The following is a 9089-nucleotide window of genomic DNA, read 5'->3' on the forward strand; positions in this document are numbered from 1 at the left end:
AATTAGACATAATGTTCTTCCTCAAGCTCCAGCAAATAAGTATAAACATATGCATGCACAATAAAATGTCATGCATCCCTTCTGAGGCTATGACTACCATTAGAACAAGAAAAAAGAACCATGTATTTCCTAACATGCCAATTGGATACCCTTAGTGTGAGAAGAAGGCATTCAGTGAGTCAAGCACTTAATCCAAGAAGCAAGTTGTACACAAATTTCTGATAAGGTAGACAAATTTCATACCCTCTTCTGGGGAGAATATTACATTTCATGGTGCTTTACAGATGATGACAAATCCTATTAAAATCCTGAGAAAAAATGTATACAAGTTAAACATGGACATTTTAAATGATCCATTTTTCTGGATGCAGGAAAATAAGTGAAATGGCATTTTGCAGGAATAACAGCAAGTGCCATAGAGGTATTACACAGGGTCCTTGGCAAGAAGTAATCTGATTATAGCTACAGGGCCAATTTCTCTTGCACCACATGAAATAATGCTCAGAAATAGTCCAAGTACTTCTTCCAGTTGCTAGATAAACTCAGAGGATAAATAGGATGGAGAGTGTAATGGTGGGGTTTGAAGGACTGCAAGAATATCAAACCTTTCAGGTTTGCTCCAGGGCTGTAAATCAAGGTTGGTTATGCCATCATTTTGAGGCAGCTGAGCTATAATTTAGGAGCTTTTCCCAGCTACTGTGACTGGCTGAAGTACAGTGGCAGGAGCTTTGCAAAGCTTTAAATGATTGATTGCTTTTTAAGATGAGATGCCAGAGCTGTGGGTGCAGACCAGAATGTGCTGTATGCCATGCCCATCCCATCTGGGCTGGGGCAGACCCACACCCCCTGGGACCCAGCAGCTGTGCCTTCTGTGTCAGTTTTGCTACAGATGCTTCCAAATCCTCCATCTGGATTCTGTCTCTCCAGGACTAGATAGGTCTCAAATTAGCTCTAAAGGTCTGGGAGTTAGTGCCACGTAATGGCCCAAAAGAACAGCTCTGATCCTGAAGGACAGAGGTTTGCAGAGGCCCCAGCAAACATTTTTTGGAGCTTTCCTAGTGCTTTTTGACAACCAAGTGATGTGGAGCAAGAAATTCTGCTCTAAGAGTGTGGCATGCTTTGGTAGGGGATACAATCCAGACATGCCCCGTTTCCTTGCTATAAACCAGGTGATGCTGAATTCCTGAATTTCTCTGAGCTGTAGTGCTTAGAGAAAACATAACATATTCCAAGACATGATTCCTAGTGGTGTGACAAAGACCCTGGCAGATGGACTCGATGGCTCTATCTGCCGTGGAGCCAGGAGAACCTGGTTTCTCACAGGCTTGTCCTGCTCCTTGGCACCTCAGCATGCTCCTAAGTCCAACCAGGTGTCATTTCTTCCCTGTGACCTAATATGAAACCAATATTCTGGAACAATTTGTCTTGGAAACTTAATGCCAACTTATTTACTGTACTTCAATAATGCCCATCATTTCTTCATGGGAGAGAAGTACTGGGAGGTGCTGAAATGGCCGTAAGTGACCTTCTCTGGTGAAGGATGACAAATGATCAGCTTGTGGGGACTGTGCGGGTTATCAAACACCCAGAAATATTTGAGGGGGAAAATTGCCTCCAAACACAGATTAGTTTACTAAAAATAGCATCAGGAATGACTCTTATGTCAGATGGTGTGGAATGATGTAAGAAACAAAGCCTGTTTGAGAGCCTCTATTACAAGGGATGTATGGGATGCTGCTGCAATAATAATTTATATGGTTGCCTGCTAGCAGGTTGATATATTTGTTACCTACAAAGAGTGTCCATGCTCTTGGAGGGAAAAAGCTGAAAATTTGTCAAAAACTTCTTTGGAAAAGACAAGAAAATTTGTTCTCAAATTCTGACAAAATAGGTTGTCCATTTCAGAAGGAGGGAGGGGCTCTCTAAGGAGAATTTTATTCCCAGTTGCTCCTTCTGTGAGGTTTCATGGGCCATGTTGACTTTGGGAGTGGAAGAGGACACAAGGTTTTCAATTTGACTGTCAAGGTTTGGACATGAAATTCTGGTTGAACCGAAGGAGATGAGACAGGCAAGCTTACACGTGCAGCTCCAGGAGGGTGGGAAAGACATCCTGGAAGAACTGGAAAATCACCCCTGGAAATGAAGAAAAGGAGACATGAAACAACTTTCAGAATTGATACTTGCTGTTCAGGTGTGAAAATACATGACTACAATGAGGATGCACTTTTTGATTAATATTTTCAACTAAAAGCTAGCTGAATGATAAGTGGCAGGGGAAAGCACCATGATGTGGTTCCCAAGTCTGTGAACACACACTTAACATGCCTCTGGACACAAGGGGTAAAAGAAGATTGAGGTTGGCATGAAGTAGCAAAAAAAACCAGCATCTGCCTTTAGTCAGGGGAGCTGTTGCCATCATTATCAAACAGAAAATCCTAGGAATTGGTTTTGCTCTCAGGACATGTAGTGTTTGTTCTTATAAACAGAAATATGTTTTAAGGTGTTCATATGTAGTGAAAGGGGTGACTGTGGGAGAAACTGGAAACCCACTTCAGAAATCTTACTTACTCCTGTTTTCAAAGGGAGCTGAGTGCAAACTGGGACCAGAGGAGATTTGTGGCTAATTTGGGATCCAAACATGTACTCAGGGTCAAAGGCTGGTAAAATTTCCTGGCATTCGCTGACTCAGTAGCAATGCAGAAGGTTTATGGAAACACCCTTCACTGCGCATTTTTCTGGCAAACAGAAGGGATGGGTTCATTTTCCTGGGAAGATGACTCTAAATTTTCTGTGGCATTTCCCTGTAAGTATTGAGGAGTTACTCAGGTGCAGTCCCCTGCTGGAGAGGCAGCCCTGGCTAAAAGACTAAGGAGGCTAAAAGAGCTGCTTATGTGATTTAAATGGGTTACAGCTTCCTTCCCTTCCAGGTATTTGGAAAAACCACATCCTCCTGTCAGGAGTGCTCCTGAGCCCCTTGCAGAACTGCTGGAGAGTTTCTGAGAGCCCAAAGCAGGGCTGACAGCCCTCCCACTGAAAATTCTCATGCTGAAGAAGCTGCTCATCAACTCTGCCATTTCAGCAAATGACATTCTCAAGGGTTTCTTCTTTTGGCCTTCTCTTTTAATAGTATTTTTTCTACGCTACCAGAGGTACTTTCTGTTCCCCATTAAATCTCCTGAAGTGTTGTTCTCCCCAGGGGGAAACAAGGAACCCAGAGATGCTTCAGGAGGCTTCACATGGTCCTTGCTGATATGCCATGCAACAAGATGTGTGGATGTGGCATTTGAAGACCTGGTTTAGTGGTGGACCTGGCAGAGCTGGACTCAATGGTCTCAAGGGTCTCTCCCTAATGAAATGATCCTGTGATTCTAAGATGATGTGAGACCTCTGGTAAGAGAAGGGGGAAGGCAGGACTCCTGACTGGGAGCTGGTTGTACGTGAAAGCGATTTGAAAATTACCTGATGGGAAATATCATGTGTGGATAATAGGAGCAGGTGGGGCTGTTTATTCTTTGTTGTCTGTGTGAGTTTTAAGCTGGGGGACCTTTCTGTGGCTTGGACTTAAGGCTTTCTGTCTTTTTTTTTTTTTTTGTATGATCCTCTGAAATGTGTGTCCTTCAGCTCTTGAATTTTTGCCCTCCCATTGTATCCCTTCAGTAGAAGTGGACAAGCTGATACAGACCTGGCTTTTCCTGGCAGCCTGCTCAGAAGGTGCAGCTGTGAAAGAGGAAACATCTCCTGATCTGGTAAATACAAGGTCTTATGCTATGGGGATACAGACTTCTCTTCTGTGTCTTGCCAGCCTCAAAGGTGGGCAGAAATTGTGTGGTGTGGCCTGATGCCGCTGAGGGGACCGACCCCAAACCAGATTTTACAGAGACACACTAGCAAGGCTTCCAGGAGGACTGGGAACCTGGGGATATGAGCACCCTGAGTGCCTGTTCCCACTGCTGTGATTTGGGGTGTGTTGCAACACTTTCTGGAAGTGTTTAGATAACTTAATGGTGCCTTTATGGCATCTGAGGAGACAGCAGTTGGCACACCTTAGTCAGTGCTTTGATGAGGAGAATGTTTGTATTTAATTAACTCTGCCCTACAGTACTGGGTGTGAGGCTGTGGAAGGCTGAGCAGGGATAGGAACAATGTTGTCCAAGTCCAGAAATGCAGAAGGAAATTATGAGTTTAATGGGGCATGAAATTATCCATTCTGTTTTCTTCAGAGTTAATTGTAGTTCACTACATAGTCTGACAAAACCCTGTCAGAAACCCAAAAACATTTGTCTTCAGTGTAGGATCTGATGTGTGGCTCTGAGGGCTGTTAGCAAGTTACTTGCCCCAGACACCAAAAAGCACCAAAGACTGCTCCCTGTTCCTCAGAAGAGTTACAGATGCAGATGGAAAACCTAGAACATGTTGAATTTGCTCTCTGAATTTTTGAGTGCCAGTGGTGTAGGAAGTGAGAAACTTCATGGCTCTCTCAGAGCTGACAAATGTTAGTTATTAGGGAATTCATGGATGACAGTATGATGCTCTAGGGAGTTGGTTTTAATCCTTCACAGGGAGAGGAGCTTTGGGGCTGGGTTCCTGGGCTGCTTCGGACACATGGGTGTGAGCATGGGACAAGGATATTGCTCCAAATCCTAGACAGACTTCTGTGTCTGCATCTTCGTTTTGTCTCGTTCAAATGGTTGAAAATTTGCTCAAATGCAGAACTGCTTCAGCATAAATTTTTTTATGTTCAAATTTAGATGATCACATGAATGTTTGAAGGTCTAGTAGTAGGAGGAGGGAAAAAGGAGTGAGCAGAAATTCCCACAGTCCAAACAGTACCAGAATCTCAGACTCTTGCAGTCAATTTGTGTTTGAATATAAAGCAAATAAAAAACTTCACAAGTACTGACTTTTACCTCAGACTTGTAAACTGTCCCATTCCCACCGCATTTGAAGCTCACCCCAGCTATTCCTGGCTCAGCATCCTTTACCTCTGCTGCCTTCTCGGTGTCATTGGTGGGATGTTCTTCAGGTTTAATGACAGGAAGATTTATTTCTTTTGCTGCTGTGCAGATGAAAAATTGGCTGCTCATCCAGTGTTATTTAGGTGTGGCTCAGTGGCAAGTGACCCCTTTCTGAAGTTTTGCCACAAAGAGAAATGCTGTTGAATGTGATAGAAATGGGAAGAACCTTTAAAGCTAAAATAGAAAGGTAAAACACTAGCAAATACATGTCAGTTGGCTGAAATGACACCTGTTAATGGCTTTATATGGAGTGATCGAGAATCAGCCCTTTGAGTATCAGTAATTGTTCTGTCACTGGTTTCCTGGGACCAGGAAAGAAGGCAAATATTTTCTATTTGTTGGAGACTGTAGTTGAATCATGAACAGCTTTCAAAAGGAGGGAGTAAAGCCCTGGGGCTGATCTACCTGTGTTTTTACCTTGAATTGCACAGGGCAATACTGATTTCTGTCTGCTTCTGTTACAGAGGCATTGCCAGCTCATATTTCTTCTATGCTTTTGTGGTCTCCAAACAAGGAGACTGTTTTATGAACAATGTCTTTAGACAACAGTGGGATCTCTGAGGGCTCTCCATCAGTTGCATCCTGTCCAAACTAGACTGACTATAAGGAGAAGTTTGAGGAGTGAATAGCCTGCAGTACACAAATCCATTCTGCTCTGCCTGGTAGCAGTAGCTGCAACCCAAAAGTTCATGGCTGATGTCTCAGTGACAAGTCTTGACAGGTTTGGGTGCTTCTGCTTTGGAGTGAAAAGCTGCCACAGTCACAGTTTTCCTTCAGCACCACTTTGTTCTGATGGGGCATTTTTTGATGTTGTCGGGAGCTGTGGCCGTGGCAAGCCACACACCAGGTGCTGACAAGTGCTCCTGACACAGTTTAAAAATAAACTTGTTGTGGATTGTTGGACTCTTGCAGTGCCTGTCTGCTAGCTCTCCTTTCTCTCCCAGTAAGCTGATTTGGCTTTTCAACAGAGACTGGATTTCATCACAACAAATTGATGTTTTGTCCTGTGCTTTAAATTTATTTTATAGTTGATTGTGTGATTTATTGCTTCCAGCCAATCAACAGTTGAAATATCAAATTGTGTTATCTTTCCTTCAGACTTATATTAACAGTGACCCTCTGAGCCACTGTTAAAGCAGCAGAACAAAAGACATCTGGGAGAGATCTGCAGTCACCTGCTGTGACAGTGGGACACGGGGCTCTGAAAGCTCTGATCCACTATGCTTTCCACCTATTTCTCTGGAGAAACCACTTCAGTGTGTGAAAAGGTGTTTAAATAAAAAGCTGTGCTTCATGTTAAAAAGGGAGGAAATTCCCGTTTCCTTGCTTGTGTGCCATCCTGTTGGTCCTGGGTCTGCCTGACAGATGCATTCCTCCCTGAAAACCTCCCTGCTAATCGTGAGTAGCAGATGCCAGTCTTCCTCAGCACATGTTGGGATGTAATGTAGCCCACAGCGATTAGATTTGCTTTGACTCGCTCATACCACACTGATTCAACACAGATTCTTCAGGCTGAGGCAACACTAATGACTTTTCAGCATATGGGATATGATGGATCATTAGATGGTCGCTGATAGTTTCATTTTGGCTTTGTGGTTTTTTTGTTTTTTTTTTTTTTCCTTATTCTTCAGGAAATAGACCAGAAAATTGTATTTTTTTTTTTCATTTTGCCCAGGCTTTGTCTAAAAATAAGCCATAAATGTAGCATTGTATTTAGCTGTGTTATTATTTGAAGTGCAAACGTCCTTGATTTATTCTTCTAGAGGGCAGCTTAGCCTTAGATTTTATTTAAATTAGGAGTGTATCCCCTTCCTTTTAGTGAAGTTTTCTAGTTTTCCAGACTTGCTTGGAATCTGTGTGATCTTTGTAACACTTCATTTATGAACAGTGACATGACATAACAAGATTAACACTGACATTTGCATAGCAAAGGCACCCCCTACCTTTGCCCCAAGACCCATAGGCTGCTGTTGGCTACAGCTACCACCTCATACTTGGAATTCTTTATTGGTTGTAATGTGTAGGCAGACTGGAAAAAAAAAAAAAAAAAAAAAAAAAAAAGAGGATTTACTTATTTTGTGGAGCACAATTTCTTGTTCAATTAACATATACAAAGTGAGATAGAGCATATATGTAAAGTGATGGACAAAAGTCATCACAAAAACTACCCTTAAAATTTGCAGATGGTGTTCATCTTTCACCATGTTGGTTGGTTGCTTTAGTTGCTTCACTTTTTCTGATGTATGAGTGCTCTGAAGGGCAAAGGAAAACATGCTGTGGTTGTCCAGCATGGAGCACCCGTGGGAGTCAAAGAGGGAGCTGAGAGGATCCTCTCCTTCATCCCTGTGTTGGGGAAAGAATGGGAGCAAAGAGGGTTTGGGGAGAGGAGTAGAAATGTGGTACATCAGAGACAGGACCACCTGGAGGGCAAGGGGAGCTCCTAATCCCTGCAGTTATTGCTGTCTCAGGAGTTTGCATGGGCTAATTCAAACTGCATTTCTGCTGCTGTAAGTGATATTTTTTAGAAGTGATTTGTGCACACAGACTTCACGCACAAGGAGTAGGGGTAGGACTGTATTTTGAACTGTGTAACTTACTGTTAATCTGATATTGAGATGACAGTGGAATACAACAATCCTGGGTACAATTTTTCTTAATAACTTGATTTGAGACATTTTTGATTTTTCTAATTCAAACCTAAAGGAGATATGACATGAACCAAATGTTAAAGACACCATCTTTAGTTCCTGTTGTAAATATGTTTGATCCCATTTTGTCACCTGAACTTAAAAGCCGTTTAAGAACTCAGTAAAATTGCTTCTGACAAAATTATGAGGCTTTTTCTAATAGCTAAAAAACCCCCACATTTTCCCAGTTTCTTTTTCAGGATGAAATGTGTGTTATACAGTGTAGAAAAAGAGATTTCAAAGAAATGGGTGCGTTTCCTTCTGAATATTAAAACTTCTTGGCCAGATCTGTTTGCAGCTCTTAGCAAACACAGGAATCTTTTATATTATATAAATGATATGTATATAAAATATGTATATCTCAAGGTACTTTTGGTATCATGCATGTGTTTGACTCGTCTTCTGGGCATAAACAAACTGGGGAGAAGGGAAAGTCGACTTCCTTTTGGGCACCTGAGAGAAGGAGAGGTTGGACTTTGGTACTGCAGATGCTTTACGTTGTTTATTTATTTGTATATTTATTTTTTGTTACTTCTGCGCTCCCAGGGACTGGAAATTTCTGTAAATGTAGGTAAAACACTGACATCTAGTGCCTAGAACAAAGCAGCCAAACATGCTCCTAGACTCCAGCTTTGGGCCTCCTGGGCTGGGTTTAGCTGCTCAGTAATAATATGGACTGCAGTATATTATGGGTATTATATTAATGTTTCTAAGTTCAGACTTGACACATTTGGGGCCTTCTAGACTGACATGCTCTCGTGCCCTTGCTAATCATGCCTTTCTCCAGGAGACAGAAGAAGTTGAGCTAAACACCAGCTGACAGAAGCGACTCTTCAAGTGAACTGTCTCACCACGACTTTCAGTATTTTCCCATCTCCTCTGAAAAAAAAAAAAAAAAAAAAGTCTCCTGATCCCTTTTAGAGGGTTTTTTGTCTTTTTTTTGTAGCAGTCTCATGCTGGTGAGACTGCCTCATCCAGAGGCAGCCTACAGATCCCTGATGAGCCATCAGAAGCTTCCCTTTCTCAATTTCCAGCTGATGGACTCCTGCTGTCAGCAAAGCTGCAAAATAAGTTACTTAGCATTTTATGCCTTTATTGTTATACAGGTCCTTAGAATTATTTACTTCTTTCTGCTTCTGATGATCTGTTTTAATGATGACTTCCAGCAAATGCTTTCAAAGAATCTCAAAGACCCACATTGCCTAAAGACAAAAATTTTAAAAATTGGCAATTCCTGGCAATAGGACTCCTCTCTCTGGCTTCATTCTTTAGACTGCCCTGCAACACAAAAATCCCCCAACCAACTAAACAAAAACCCAACCAAAAACCCCGAACTACAACAAAAAAACCCAACCTCTTTAAACATGGTTATCTCCCTAGATTTGAT

The 9089-nt window shown here is 42.1% G+C and overlaps 1 long non-coding RNA gene across 2 annotated transcripts; it reads left to right on the forward strand.

Moving 5' to 3' along the window:
* The first annotated feature begins 1526 nt into the window (after nucleotides 1-1526).
* On the forward strand, nucleotides 1527-6465 carry LOC128810035 (uncharacterized). 2 transcript variants are annotated; one of them, XR_008437905.1, is made up of 4 exons: nucleotides 1527-2803; nucleotides 2928-3390; nucleotides 3658-3746; nucleotides 6114-6465. It is a non-coding gene; the product is annotated as an uncharacterized LOC128810035 (long non-coding RNA). The 2 variants fall into 2 exon arrangements; XR_008437906.1 differs by having other exon boundaries at nucleotides 3661-3746.
* Nucleotides 6466-9089: the final 2624 nt, after the last annotated feature.

Source organism: Vidua macroura, chromosome 7 (assembly GCF_024509145.1).
Source record: "Vidua macroura isolate BioBank_ID:100142 chromosome 7, ASM2450914v1, whole genome shotgun sequence".
NCBI lineage: Eukaryota > Metazoa > Chordata > Aves > Passeriformes > Viduidae > Vidua > Vidua macroura.